This window comes from Bos indicus x Bos taurus, chromosome 5 (assembly GCF_003369695.1).
Source record: "Bos indicus x Bos taurus breed Angus x Brahman F1 hybrid chromosome 5, Bos_hybrid_MaternalHap_v2.0, whole genome shotgun sequence".
Lineage (NCBI taxonomy): Eukaryota > Metazoa > Chordata > Mammalia > Artiodactyla > Bovidae > Bos > Bos indicus x Bos taurus.
This window is the reverse complement of record NC_040080.1, coordinates 87,273,050-87,287,813: the sequence shown is the minus strand read 5'-3', so window position 1 is coordinate 87,287,813 and position 14,764 is coordinate 87,273,050. Positions and strand designations below refer to the sequence as shown.

At 42.7% G+C, this 14,764-nt stretch overlaps 1 protein-coding gene across 5 annotated transcripts in view; it reads right to left on the bottom strand.

Annotated features, from left to right (window-relative positions):
• The window catches only part of PCED1B (PC-esterase domain containing 1B), a 203,846-nt gene that overhangs the window by 14,328 nt on the left and 174,754 nt on the right, over positions 1–14,764 (bottom strand). The window lies entirely within an intron of this gene.

Genomic DNA, 14,764 nt, shown 5'->3' with positions numbered 1-14,764 from the left:
CAGCCTGTTCATCTAACAATTATGGTGTAATCCCAGCCTGATGGAAAGATAGTGCCAGTAGACACAGATTAGGGTGCCAGGAACCCTGTAACCTAATTCTGTCCTCCCACTATCAACAATAAAGTTAATCATGTAAATATTTGTGCTGTTTTCTGTTCTGTTATTGTTCAGTCACTCAGTCATGTCCAACTCTTTGTGACCCCATGGACTGTAGCATGCCAGGCTTCCCTGTCCTTCACCATCTCCCGGAGCTTGCTCAAACTGATGTCCATTGAGTCGGTGATGCCATCCAACCATCTCATTCTCTGTCATCCCCTTCTCCTCCCGCCTTCAATCTTTCCCAGCATCAGGGTCTTTTCTAGTGAGTCAGTTCTTTGCATCAGGTGGCCAAAGTATTGGAGTTTCAGCTTCAGCATTAGTCCTTCCAACTTAGTCCTCCCAACATTAATCCAATGTTCAGGATTGATTTCCTTTAGGATGGACTGTTTTGATCTCCTTGCAGTCCAAGTGACTCTCAAGAGTCTTCTCCAGCACCACAGTTCAAAAGCATCAACTCTTCGGCACTCAGCCCTCTTTATGGTCCAAGTCTCACATCCATACACGACTAAATTGCATGAGATAAAGTATGCCTTTGAATTATGGGCTGAATTTTGTTTCATTCAAAATTCTCATGCTGAAGTCTTAACTCCGAATACCTTAGAATGTGATTTTATTTGGAGATAAGATCTTTAAAGAGGTAATTAAATTGAAAGAAATTAATTGGGTGAGTCCTAATCTAGTCTGACTGGCATCCCTTTAAGAAGATGAAATAAGGACACAGATTTACATAGAAGGAAGACCACGTGAAGACGACTATCTATACACCCAGTGGGGAGGCCTTAGAAGAAATTACTCCTGTGATACCTTGATCTCAGGCTTATAGCCTCCAGAACTGTGGGAGAAAAGTTTCTATTGTTTAAACCAGTCCATCTGTAGCCCTTTGTTATGGCAGCCTTAGTAAATAAGCACAATCATATAATCTATCTGCCTTATCAACACACACTTTTAAAATTCCTGTTATGTCCTAGACACTATTCTAATTTCTTTTATCTATCTTGAAATGGCAATGCTTACTACCTTACAGTAGTGAGCCCACAAGCCAAACCACAGATATTTAAATTCTGTGGTTACAAGAAAATGGAACAGGAGTCCTTTCAGTTCTGTTAAATGCAAAACAAACACCTATGCACACCAGGTGTGGACTTCGGCATTTGACATGAACCAAGGTGGTCAATTGCTTTAATTTGAAAGAGGAAAAGTAAGCAGCAGATCTCCTGCTGATGGCCTTATTTTGAACAGGTGAAACTCTCTTCTTAGTGGGTAACTCAGCTGCCTCAGACTTAACTAAACTGCCATGACCAGCTTACTATTTGCATGCACGCTAAGTCGTTTCAGTTGTGTGTGACTCTTTGCGACCCTATGGACTGTAGCCCTCCAGGCTCCTCTGTTCATGGGTTTCTCTAGGCAAGAACCGGAGAAGGCAATGGCAACCCACTCCAGTACTCTTGCCTGGAAAATCTCATGGACGGAGGAGCCTGGTAGGCTGCAGTCCATAGGGTCAAGAAGAGTTGGACACAACTGAGCGACTTCACTTTCACTTTTCACTTTCATGCATTGGAGAAGGAAATGGCAACCCACTCCAGTGTTCTTGCCTGGAGAATCCCAGGGACAGGGGAGCCTGGTGGGCTGCCGTCTCTGGGGTCACACAGAGTCGGACACGACTGAAGCGACTTAGCAGCAGCAGCAGGCAAGAATACTAGAGTGGGTTGCCATGCCTTCCTCCAGGGGATCTTCCTGACGCAGAGATCAAATCCACATCTCTTACATCTGTTGCAATGGCAGGTGGGTTTTTTTTACCAGTAGGGCCACCTAGGAAGCCCCCAACTTACTATTTACCCAACTTCAGAGCACTAAGCCACTGAGGGAGGCCCCCATGGAGAGCAATCGCTGATACAGATGATGAGAAGAGGATCAACTGAACTCCCCAGCTTATGTGGAGAAGGTTCAGGAGAATGTTGTGGGGGAGGAGAGGGGTGAGCTGAGGTGGGGAGAAAAGATGGAGAGAAACACATTAGCTATGGCAGGAGAGAAATGTAAAGAAATGGGAGAGACATTTTAGAAAGGTTTTTGGTGTGTGATGTGACAGACTAGAGATCTCTTCAAGAAAATTAGAGATACCAAAGGAATATTTCATGCAAAGATGGGCACAATAAAGAACAGAAATGTTATGGACCTGACAGAAGCAGAGGATACTAAGAAGAGGTGGCACGAACACACAGTACTGTACAAAAAAGATCTTGATGACGCAGATAACCATGATGGTGTGATCACTCACCTAGAGCCAGACTTCCTGGAATGTGAAGTCAAGTGGGCCTTAGGAAGCATCACTATGAACAAAGCTAGTGGAGGTGATGGAATTCCAGTTGAGCTATTCCAAATCCTGAAAGATGATGTTGTGAAAGTGCTGCACTCAATATGTCAGCAAATTTGGAAAACTCAGCACCGGCCACAGGACTGGAAAAGGTCAGTTTTCATTCCAATCCCAAAGAAAGGGAATGCCAAAGAATGCTCAAACTACCACTCAATTGCACTCATCTCACACACTAGCAAAGTAATGCTCAAAATTGTCCAAGCCAGGCTTCAATAAAATGTGAGCCATGAACTTCTAGATGTTCAAGCTGGATTTAGAAAAGGCAGAGGCACCAGAGATTAAATTGCCAACATCTGCTGGATCATCGAAAAAGCAAGAGAGTTCAGAAAAATATCTACTTCGGCTTTACTGACTACACGAAATGGCTGTCTGAGGAGGCCTTACAAATAGCTGTGAAAAGAAGAGAAGTGAAAAGCAAAGGAGAAAAGGAAATATATAATCATTTGACTGCAGAGTTCCAAAGAATAGCAAGGAGAGATAAGAAAGACTTCCTCAGCGATCAATGCAAAGGAAAAGAGGAAAACAATAGAATGGGAAAGACTAGAGATCTCTTCAAGAAAATCAGAGATACCAGGGAACATTTCATGCAAAGATGGGCTCGATAAAGGACAGAAATGGTATGGACCTAACAGAAGCAGAAGATATTAAGAAGAGGTGGCAAGAATACATAGAAGAACTGTACAAAAAAGATCTTCTGACCCAGATAACCATGATGGTGTGATCATACATCTAGAGCCAGACATCATGGAATGTGAAGTTAAGTGGGCCTTAGGAAACATCACTATAAACAAAGCTAGTGGAGATGATGGAATTTCAGTTGAGTTATTTCAAATCCTAAAAGATGATGCTGTGAAAGTGCTGCACTCAATATGCCAGCAAATTTGGAAAACTCAGCACTGGCCACAGGACTGGAAAAGGTCAGTTTTCATTCCAGTCCCAAAGAAAGGCAATGCCAAAGAATGCTCAAACTACTGCACAATTGCACTCATCTCACATGCTAGTAAAGTAATGCTCAAAATTCTCCAAGCCAGGCTTCAGCAATACATGAACCGTGAACTTCCAGATGTTCAAGCTGGTTTTAGAAAAGGCAGAGGAACCAGAGATCAAATTGCCAACATCCGCTGGATCATAGAAAAAGGAAGAGAGTTCCAGAAAAACATCTATTTCTGCTTTATTGACTATGCCAAACCATTTGACTGTGTGGATCACAATAAACTGTGGAAAATTCTTCAAGAGATGGGAATACCAGACCACCTGATCTGCCTCTTGAGAAATTTGTATGCAGGTCAGGAAGCAACAGTTAGAACTGGACATGGAACAACAGACTGGTTCCAAATAGGAAAAGGAGTACATCAAGGCTGTATATTGTCACCCTGCTTATTTAACTTATATGCAGAGTACATCATGAGAAACGCTGGACTGGAAGAAGCACAAGCTGGAATCAAGATTGCTGGGATAAATATCAATAACCTCAGATATGTAGGTGACACCATCCTTACGGCAGAAAGAGAAGAAGAACTAAAGAGCCTCTTGATGAAAGTGAAAGAGGAGCATGAAAAAGCTGGCTTAAAGCTCAGCATTCAGAAAACTAAGATCATGGCATCCGGTCCCATCACTTCATGGGAAATAGATGGGGAAATAGTGGAAACAGTGTCAGACTTTATTTTTTTGAGCTCCAAAATCACTGCAGATGGTGACTGCAGCCAGGAAATTAAAAGACGCTTGCTCCTTGGAAAAAACTACGACCAACCTAGATAGCATATTCAAAAGCAGAGACATTACTTTGCCAACAAAGGTCCGTCTAGTCAAGGCTATGGTTTTTCCAGTAGTCATGTATGGATGTGAGAGTTGGACTATAAGGAAAGCTGAGCATCGAAGAATTGATGTTTTTGAACTGTGGTGTTGGAGAAGATTCTTGAGAGTTTCTTGGACTGCGAGGAGATCCAACCTGTCCATCCTAAAGGATATCAGTCCTGAATATTCACTGGAAGGACTCATGCTGAAAAGCTAAAACTCCAATACTTTGGCCACCTGATACGAAGAGCTGACTTTTTTGAAAAGACCCTGATTCTGGGAAAGATTGAAGGCAGGAGGAGAAGGGGACAACCGAGGATCAGATGGTTGGATGGCATCACCGACTCAATGGACATGAGTTTGAGTGGACTCCGGGAGTTAGTGATGGACAGGGAGGCCGTGCTGCCGCCCATGGGGTCGCAAAGAGTCGGACATGACTGAGTGACTGAACTGAACTGTGATATACAGATTCCTCTTTAATCTGTGTACAAAAACATTAATAAAGCTCTTCCTTTTTGAAGGCTGCACTGGCTATCAGCCTGTTGACTCTGGATGCATTCCCTGCCTGTGTTCTCTCTGACTGTCTTGAGCTATGACTCCCAGGCGCTCTTGACCACCAACTCTATGTTAGGTTTGCCAGTGAGAGGCACTGGTGGAGATTGGAGTTGGGAAGAAAGGAGAAGTTAAGGTATTTCTCGCCTTTTTCTCTGTATTGGGAGGCATGCCTGGCAGCAGCTGCAACTCCTGTATATTAATAACTTCTGCTTTTGCCCTAACAGAGCCCTGATGATACTAGGTCTTCCTGAGTGGTCCCAGCTCCTGGGCTCAGGTAATACCACCTTTTCTATTTGTTCTTCTAGCCCAAAGAGTGGGTAGTGTCTTCCCGGTTGCTAATTTGGAAGCTGCCTCATCTACCTAGGTTAATCTTTCAACTCCTCTAACACTTTTATAACTAATTCCCTCTGTTTAATGCCCTCTGTTTAATAATCCTAGTGTGGATTTTGTTTTCCTGGCAGACCCTGACTGATACAGAGGAGAGACATCTTTTCTCTTGGTTTCTATAATGAGCATTTCTCTAAACACAGGCTTTGTCTCTCATTGCCCCTTTACTTATTCCATTCCTGGGACTCTGGAGTGAGTAATCTGATCATAATTTTGGAAGAGTCAGTGGTCCCGTTGGATCAGCTCTGCTTCTTCCTTTTTGGAGTGAGTCTTCCAAGAGAACACAATGTCTCTCTCTATTGAAAATCTTGCCTGTGCAGGCCTGCTCTGGTCCAGCAAGTGTCTGCCTATGGGCAAGTCTGTCTAGTTTCAGCCCATTTGACTGCCTTGTCTTCTAGCCTGGTCTCTAGAAGTAACAAAGGTGACTCCATTTGTCTTAACTTTGTCTTATTTCCTCAACTTGGTCAGCATGGGAAAGAGGATTACTGTTTACTGAAGCTTCTTCTGAGACCCTAACATTATTCATCAATTGTTTTGGAACTGAGTTTATAGTTGTTTTTTTTTTCTTTCAGATCAGATCAGATCAGTCGCTTAGTCGTGTCCGACTCTTTGTGACCCCATGAATCGCAGCACGCCTGGCCTCCCTGTCCATCACCAACTCCCAGAGTTGACTCAGACTCACGTCCATCGAGTCAGCGATGCCATCCAGGCATCTCATCCTCTGTCGTCCCCTTCTCCTCCTGCCCCCAATCCCTCCCAGCATCAGAGTCTTTTCCAATGAGTCAACTCTTCACATGAGGTGGCCAAAGTACTGGAGTTTCAGCTTTAGCATCATTCCTTCCAAAGAAATCACAGGGCTGATCTCCTTCAGAATGGACTGGTTGGATCTCTTTGCAGTCCAAGGGACTCTCAAGAGTCTTCTCCAACACCACAGTTCAAAAGCATCAATTCTTCGGCGCTCAGCCTTCTTTACAGTCCAACTCTCACATCCATACATGACCACAGGAAAAACCATAGCCTTGACTAGACGGACCTTTGTTGGCAAAGTAATGTCTCTGCTTTTGAATATGCTATCTAGGTTGGTCATAACTTTCCTTCCAAGGAGTAAGCGTCTTTTAATTTCATGGCTGCAGTCACCATCTGTAGTGATTTTGGAGCCCAGAAAAATAAAGTCTGACACTGTTTCCACTGTTTCCCCATCTATTTGCCATGAAGTGATGGGACCAGATGCCATGATCTTCGTTTTCTGAATGTTGAGCTTTAAGCCAACTTTTTCACTCTCCACTTTCACTTTCATCAAGAGGCTTTTGAGTTCCTCTTCACTTTCTGCCATAAGGGTGGTGTCATCTGCATATCTGAGGTTATTGATATTTCTCCCAGCAATCTTGATTCCAGCTTGTGTTTATTCCAGCCCGGCATTTCTCATGATGTACTCTGCATAGAAGTTAAATAAACAGGGTGACAATATACAGCCTTGACGAACTCCTTTTCCTATTTGGAACCAGTCTGTTGTTCCATGTTGGGATCTAACTCTTGTTTCTTGACCTGCATACAAATTTCTCAAGAGGCAGGTCAGGTGGTCTGGTATTCCCATCTCTTGAAGAATTTTCCACAGTTTATTGTGATCCACACAGTCAAAGGCTTTGGCATAGTCAATAAAGCAGAAATAGATGTTTTTCTGGAACTCTCTTGCTTTTTTGATGATCCAGCGGATGTTGGCAATTTGATCTCTGGTTCCTCTGCCTTTTCTAAAACCAGCTTGAACATCTGGAAGTTCATGGTTCACATATTGCTGAAGCCTGGCTTGGAGAATTTTGAGCATTGCTTTACTAGCATGTGAGATGAGTGAGATGCTACAAGACCAGGGCACGGCCTAGAGACATGGGCACCCGGGCTTAGATGATTGGCCAAAGTTCCCCTCCTCAGCAATTTTTTTGAAACTCTCCAGTTGGACTCACATGCGTTCCTGAATCAGCCCTACTTCGTGCCCACTTCCTGACTTTGCAGTCCCTCACCTGACAGGTCTATAGCGATGCCATTGAGCTAGAATATTGTTCCTAATGCCATGTTGATGTGTCTGTCCATGAAGTTGGAATCCCACCATATGTTGTTGCTGTTACAAGCGGAGTCCTGCTGTATTTGGGTGTCAGTAAAGCTGACATCTAGTGTAGGCTTCTCCTGCTTTCTAGAATCACCAGTACACTGAACTCCCAATTCTAGAGTTCTGCCTCTCTTATGACATGTTCTCCTGTAGGGGTCCCTGTCGCTCTCCCTGTAACCTAGCTGCTTTGGAACCACCAGCACACTTTGAATACATACACACACACGCACACACACCCTGAGTCCCATATGGCATGCTTTGTTCAAGTCTTTTTCCTCGTAGGCTTCTCAGCTGCCATGTATATCAAGGATGCAAATACATGAACCAGGGATTATAATCTCCAAAATTCACTCTCCAGAATGATCTGAGTCTCAGCCTTAACCTTGTGTGTGTGTATGTTTTAAAACTTGAGCCCCAGGAGAAATGTCCTGCCTTCTGCATACTCCTTGGGCCCTTTGTCCATTCCCTGTTTTATTTGATAAATTTACATGTATAGTGGAAAAAATTTGAGCTCTTGGAATAAAGTCAGAAAAGAATAACCCACAAAAATAGCGCATTTCTTTACAGTTCTATTTAAGTCCCGTGGTGGGGCCACCCTTACAGGTCAATATGTAGCTAGACTGAGCAACAGATTAGTTAAGGAACCCTTGTGCACCACTGGTGGGAATGTAAATTGGTACAACCACTATGGATAACAGTATAGAGAGTCCGCAAACGATTACAAATAGAGCTACCATATTATCCACCAATTCCCTCCTGGATATTTATCTGAAGAAATGAAAACAGTAATTTGAAAAGATATATGCACCCCTATGTTCATTGTAGCATTATTTACAAGAGCCAAGATATAAGAGCAAGGTAAGTGCCAATCAATAGATAAATATATACAATGGAATATTACTCAGCTATAAAAAAAGAATGAACTACTGCCGTTTGCAGCAATGTGGACAGATTTAGCAAGTATTATGTCAAGTGAAATAAGTCAGACTGAGAAAGACAAATACTGTCTGATTTCACTTAAACCTGCAATCTGAAAACAAAACAAATGAAAAAACATAAAACAGAAACAGAGTTTTCAATACAGAGAACAAACTGTTGGGTCTCCTGAGGAGAGGGAGGTTGGGAGAAGAAAAAAATGTGTGAGGGAGATTAAGAGGTACAATTTCCCAGCTGCAAAGTGGATGAATTACTAGTATGGAATGCACAGTGTGGAGAATATAGTAATATCTGCATAATATCTTTGTATAGTGACATATCATAACTAGACTTACTGTAGTGATCATATTGAAATATAGAGTAGTATCAAATCACTATATAGTGTTCACTTCAGTCCAGTCGCTCAGTCGTGTCTGATTCTTTGTGACCCCATGAATTGCAGCACACCAGGCCTCCCTGTCCATCACCAACTCCTGGAGTTAAGTCGGTGATACCATCCAGCCATCTCATCCTCTGTCATCCCCTTCTCCTCCTGCCCCCAATCCCTCCCAGCATCAGAGTCTTTTCCAGTGAGTCAACTCTTCATATTAGGTGGCCACAGTATTGGAGTTTCAGCTTCAACATCAGTCCTTCCAATGAACACCCAGGACTGATTTCCTTTAGGATGGACTGGTTGGATCTCCTTGCAGTCCAAGGGACTCTCAAGAGTCTTCTCCAACACCACAGTTCAAAAGCATCAATTCTTCGGTGCTCAGCTTTCTTCACAGTCCAAGTCTCACATCCATACATGACTACTGGAAAAACCATAGCCTTGACTAGACGAACCTTTGTTGACAAAGTAATGTCTCTGCTTTTGAATATGCTATCTGGGTTGGTCATAACTGTCCTTCCAAGGAGTAAGCGTCTTTTAATATCATGGCTGCCATCACCATCTGCAGTGATTTTGGAGCCCAAAAAAATAAAGTCTGACACTGTTTCCACTGTTTCCCCATCTATTTCCCATGAAGTGATGGGACCAGATGCCATGATCTTCGTTTTCTGAATGTTGAGCTTTAAGCCAGCTTTTTCATGCTCCTCTTTCACTTTCATCAAGAGGCTTTTTAGTTCCTCTTCACTTTCTGCCATAAGGGTGGTGTCATCTGCATATCTGAGGTTATTGATATTTCTCCCAGCAATCTTGATTCCAGCTTGTGTTTATTCCAGCCCGGCATTTCTCATGATGTACTCTGCATAGAAGTTAAATAAGCAGGGTGACAATATACAGCCTTGACGTACTCCTTTTCCTATTTGGAACCAGTCTGTTGTTCCATGTCCAGTTCTAACTATTGCATCCTGACCTGCATATAGGTTTCTCAAGAGGCAGGTCAGGTGGTCTGGTATTCCCATCTCTTGAAGAATTTTCCACAGTTTATTGTGATCCACACAGTCAAAGGCTTTGGCATAGTCAATAAAGCAGAAATAGATGTTTTTCTGGAACTCTCTTGCTTTTTTGATGATCCAGCGGATGTTGGCAATTTGATCTCTGGTTCCTCTGCCTTTTCTAAAACCAGCTTGAACATCTGGAAGTTCATGGTTCACATATTGCTGAAGCCTGGCTTGGAGAATTTTGAGCATTACTTTACCAGCGTGTGAGATGAGTGCAATTGTGCAGTAGTTTGAGCATTCTTTGGCATTGCCTTTCTTTGGGATTGGAATGAAAACTGACCTTTTCCAGTGTAACAAGAACTAACACAGAGTTGTAGGTCATCTATACCTCAAAACAAAAACAAACAAACAAACCCATATAAAAGGATATCTGATTTGTGGTCATCAGAGGTAGTAAGTAGGAGGTAGAGGGAAGGGGAATTGAATGAAAGCAGTCTAAAGGTATAAATGTCCATTAAAAGCCAAATAAATACTAGGGATGTAATGTACAATGTGATAAATATAATTAAAACTGCTGTGTATTATATATGAGGGTACTGAGAGAGTCAATTCTTAGGTAGATTGATAAGAAATCTGGGGTCCCTGAGGAGGAAAAAGGGGTCTGGGGCTCTCAAGGAGGAGAAAAGGACAAACCATTTTTTTCCCTCTAAGTCCTGAGCTAATGATTACACAACTAAACAACTCATCTTGCTGAAGGATATGTTTTTCCTTAAACTCTGTACCAATGATTATGTAACAGCATGTATCCTGCTTCAGGACATGCTTCTCCTTCTTAAGACCCTTCTGACTAACCCTGTCATGGCTCAGACGCTAAAGCTTATGCCTGTAATGCGGGAGACCCAGGTTCGATCCCTGGGTCGGGAAGATCCCCTGGAGAAGAAAATGGCAATCCACTCCAGTATTCCTGCCTGGAGAATTCCGTGGATTGAGGAGCCTGTTAGGCTACAGTCCACGGGGTCACAAAGAGTCGGACACGACTGAGCGACTTCACTTCACTTCACTTCATGGGCGTGGGTCTGGTAAGACTTTTACAACCCTGAGATGGTCTTTTGATTTACTGCAATCCTGCTGCTAAGTTGTTTCTGTCGTGTCCAACTCTGTGCCATCCCATAGACGGCAGCCCACCAGGCTCCCCCGTCCCTGGGATTCTCCAAGCAAGCACACTGGAGTGGGTTGCCATTTCCTTCTCCAATGCATGAAAGTGAAAAGTGAAAATGGAGTCGCTCAGTCATGTCTGACTCTTAGCGACCCCATGGAATGAAGCCTGCCAGTCTCCTCCGTCAATGGGATTTTCCAGGCAAGAGTACTGGAGTGGGGTACCATGGTCTTCTCCTTTTACTGCAATAACCGATTGAAAAAGTATATAAGTGAAGTGAGCTCGCTCAGTCGTGTCTGACTCTTTGTGACCCCATGGACTATAGCCCACCAGGTTCCTCCATTCATGGGATTCTCCAGAAAGGAATACTAGAGTGGGCTGCCATTTCCTTTTCCCAGAGAACTTCCTGACCGAGGGATCGAACCGGGGTCTCCCGCATTTCGGGCAGGCGCTTTACCCTCTGAGCCACCGGAGGAGCACATAGTATACAGCTGTACAAATAGTATATGCTGCTGCTGCTGCTGCTAAGTCGCTTCAGTCGTGTCCATCTCTGTGCGATCCCATAGACGGCATCCCCCGTCTCCGGGATTCTCCAGGGAAGAACACTGGAGTGGGTTGCCATTTTCTTCTCCAATGCATGAAAGTGAAAAGTGAAAGTCAAGTCGCTCAGTCATGTCCGACTCTTCGAGACCCCATGGACTGCAGCCTACCAGGCTCCTCCGCCCATGGGATTTTCCAGGCAAGAGTACTGGAGTTGGGTGCCATTGCCTTCTCCGAGAAATAGTATATAGAAAAAGTATATAGCCCCCTTGCTAAGACTAGCAAGGGGGCACTCTCCGTCCCGCTTCTGACGTCTATGTCAGAAACTTTCTCTGTCCCTTTTTCACTTTAATAAAACTCTGCTACACAAAAGGTCTTGAGTGATCAAGCCTGGTCCCTGGTCCCTGGTCCCTGGTCCGGAAGCTAAATCTTCTTCTTTGGAGATCACAAATCCAACACTGTAAGCTATCTGTTGCTAAGTCGCTTCAGTCGTGTCCGACTCTGCGCGACCCCATAGACGGCAGCCCACCAGGCTCCCCCTTCCCTGAGATTCTCCAGGCAAGAACACTGGAGTGGGTTGCCATTTCCTCCTCCAATGCATGAAAGTGAAAAGTGAAAGTGAAGTTGCTCAGTCATGTCCGACTCTTCGAGACCCCATGGACTGTAGCCCACCAGGCTCCTCCATCCATGGGATTCTCCAGGCAAGAGTACTAGAGTGGGGTGCCATTGCCTTCTCTACTGTAAGCTGTCAGTACTATGCAAATCCTGAGTTCTCCTCAAAATGAAAAAAATTTTTCTATTTCTTTAATTTTATGCCTGTATGAGATAACGGATGTTCACTAACTTATTGTGAGAATCATTTCATGATATATGTAAGTCAAATCATTATGCAGTATACCTTATACACTGCTCTATGTCAATTTCATCTCAATAAAACTGGAAGAAAAATACGCATAAAATGCCAAAAAACAGAAAATCCTCCCAAAACAAAATCTTAACCACAAAATAACTATCACACTAAAGAGAAAAAGAAGATTTTACTAACATGAGGTATCTACTTAAAGTTTAAGTTTCTCCAAATTTAATTTTTATGGGTATTTGATCAAATTAGGATCCAAATATGATGCATTACATTGCAATTAGTCTGTATGAATCTTTTAATGTATAGTTTCCATGTCTCTTTTTCTCTTTCTTTCTCATTTTTCTCAACTAACATGTGAAGCAAATTCTTGTATATTCAGTTCCCCACAATCTGGATTTTGCTGATTGTGACCCCATTGTGTCATGTAACATATTCCTTAGGTCTTCTGTTTTCAAAATGATTTGATTCAAGAATCCTGAAGAGACTTTATTTTTCTAGCAAAGAACACTTCTTAAGAGGTAATAAACTGTACTTCTATTAGGAAGAGCCTGTACATCCCTTTTTGAGAAGTTTCATTCTTTGATGATCATGGCTTAGATTATTCCCTTGAGGGTGTCAAAATGATAATATTATATCACTCATTCAGCTTCCCAGGTGGCACAGTGGCAAAGAATCTGCCTGCCAGTGCAGGACACACAAGAGATGAGGGTTCAATCCCTGGGCTGGAAGATCTCCGAGAATTAGAAATGGCAACCCACTCCAGTATCCTTGCCTGGAAAATCCCATGGACATTGGAGCCTGGTGGGCTACAGTCCATGGGGTTGTAAAGAGGTGGACATGACTGAGCATAGCACAGATCACTCATTCATTTATTAGTTGAAGTTCTCCTAAAATGAGAGATTTCCCCTCATCTGTTATTATCCTGAAGTACAGTTTATACATCTAAAGGCAGGATAAATGCTTGATTCTTCATTTGCCGTTAAAAAAAAAATAGAAGCCTGGTTCTCTAGTACTGTCCAGAGGTTACCAGGGAGGGTGTCTGCTGTGGTTGTTTCATTTGATAGGTTGTTTCTGAGCATAACTCTGAAGCCCAATTCTCTGGGATCAGGATCCCAGTTTAGTTGTGTGACTCTAAGCTAGGCATGTACCTGCACTTTCCTCATTTGTATATTGGAAATTTGAGGGTGTTTTCCTTTGTCACGGGGTTGTTCTGAGGATTAAACGAGAATCTACATACCACTTGGAAGAATGCTTGTCAGCCCAAATATAAGTGTTCCTGATCATTAATGCTACTCTTATTATATTTAAACAGGCTTGAGTGGATTCTAAGCAATGGTATTTTGTAAAAGGTCCCCAAGTGAAGCCGAGTTGGGAAACCACAAGATGGTGAAGTTTAAAGAGATAACGTTTACAAAGCAGAGAAGATGACTGTATTTGTTTTGGGGTGTTTTTAGAGTTAAGATTAGGCTTAGGGTTAGAGTTCTGTTTCTAATTTTAAAAGACAGCCTAGGAATTGATGCCCTGCTCCCTTCCTCACTAACAGTGTGAGGTTTGACAAGCAAATTAGCATCTCCAAACCTCCAGGTTTTCATGGGAAATAAGATTAATGATAGTGCAGGGCTCATGGAGTGGCTGTGAGGATCAGTGATCCCACAAAATGCCTGGTTCATAGGAAGTGTTAGCGGTGATGTAAGAAAACTTCACCAGAGACCAATGTCTGTGCCCAGCTGACACTCCTCTCCCTGCCTAGATGTGTCTCTCCATAGAACTAGTTTTTCTGCCTTTTCACCATTTCTTTATTCAAATAAAAAAAAGCAAGCATTAAAACTTTGACAAAAATAGATTCCACACAAATAGTTGTACTAGACACTATTACATGTTCAGGGCAATGAACAGCTATATAAACTTATACTCCAGTAATTCATAGTAGAACATTTTAATTTAAATGATAGTTTGAAAGAGAGAATCTTCAGGGCTTCCCTGGTGGCTCAGTGGTAAAGAATCTGCCTGCCAATGCAGGAGACACAGATTTGATCCCTGATCCAGGAAGATCCCACATGTTGCAGAGCAACTAAGCCCTTGCACAACTATTGAGCCTATTGGACCAAGAGCTGCAACTACCGAGCTCACAAACCCCAGAACCTCTGCTCTGCAACAGGAGAAGCCACCACAATAAGCCTGAATATCGCAATTGAGAGTAGCCTCCACTCGCTGCAACTAGAGAAAAAACCCGAGCAGCAATGAAGACCCAGCACAGCCAAAAATAAAATAAGTAAATAAAATTATTTTTTTTAAAAAGAGAATCTTCAAATTGGCTGAACACATAAATAAAGGCCCTTTGAACACAAGTCCAGATGGATTTTCTGTTATCTTATTTATACTTCCTGACTTATCAGATCTTTCTTCCTTCTGCCTGTTGCATAGCTTTATTTGTTTTGGTTATCTACACACTATAAACTTGGCATTTCATTTGAGATGCTGTGTGCTTTAAAAGAAGGTATTTTGTTTTCCCAATATCCTAACTTGTCATCCATAAAGACAACAGACAAGACAGTCTTTAAGACACAGATGTTAAGGGATGAATTATTAATCAAATCG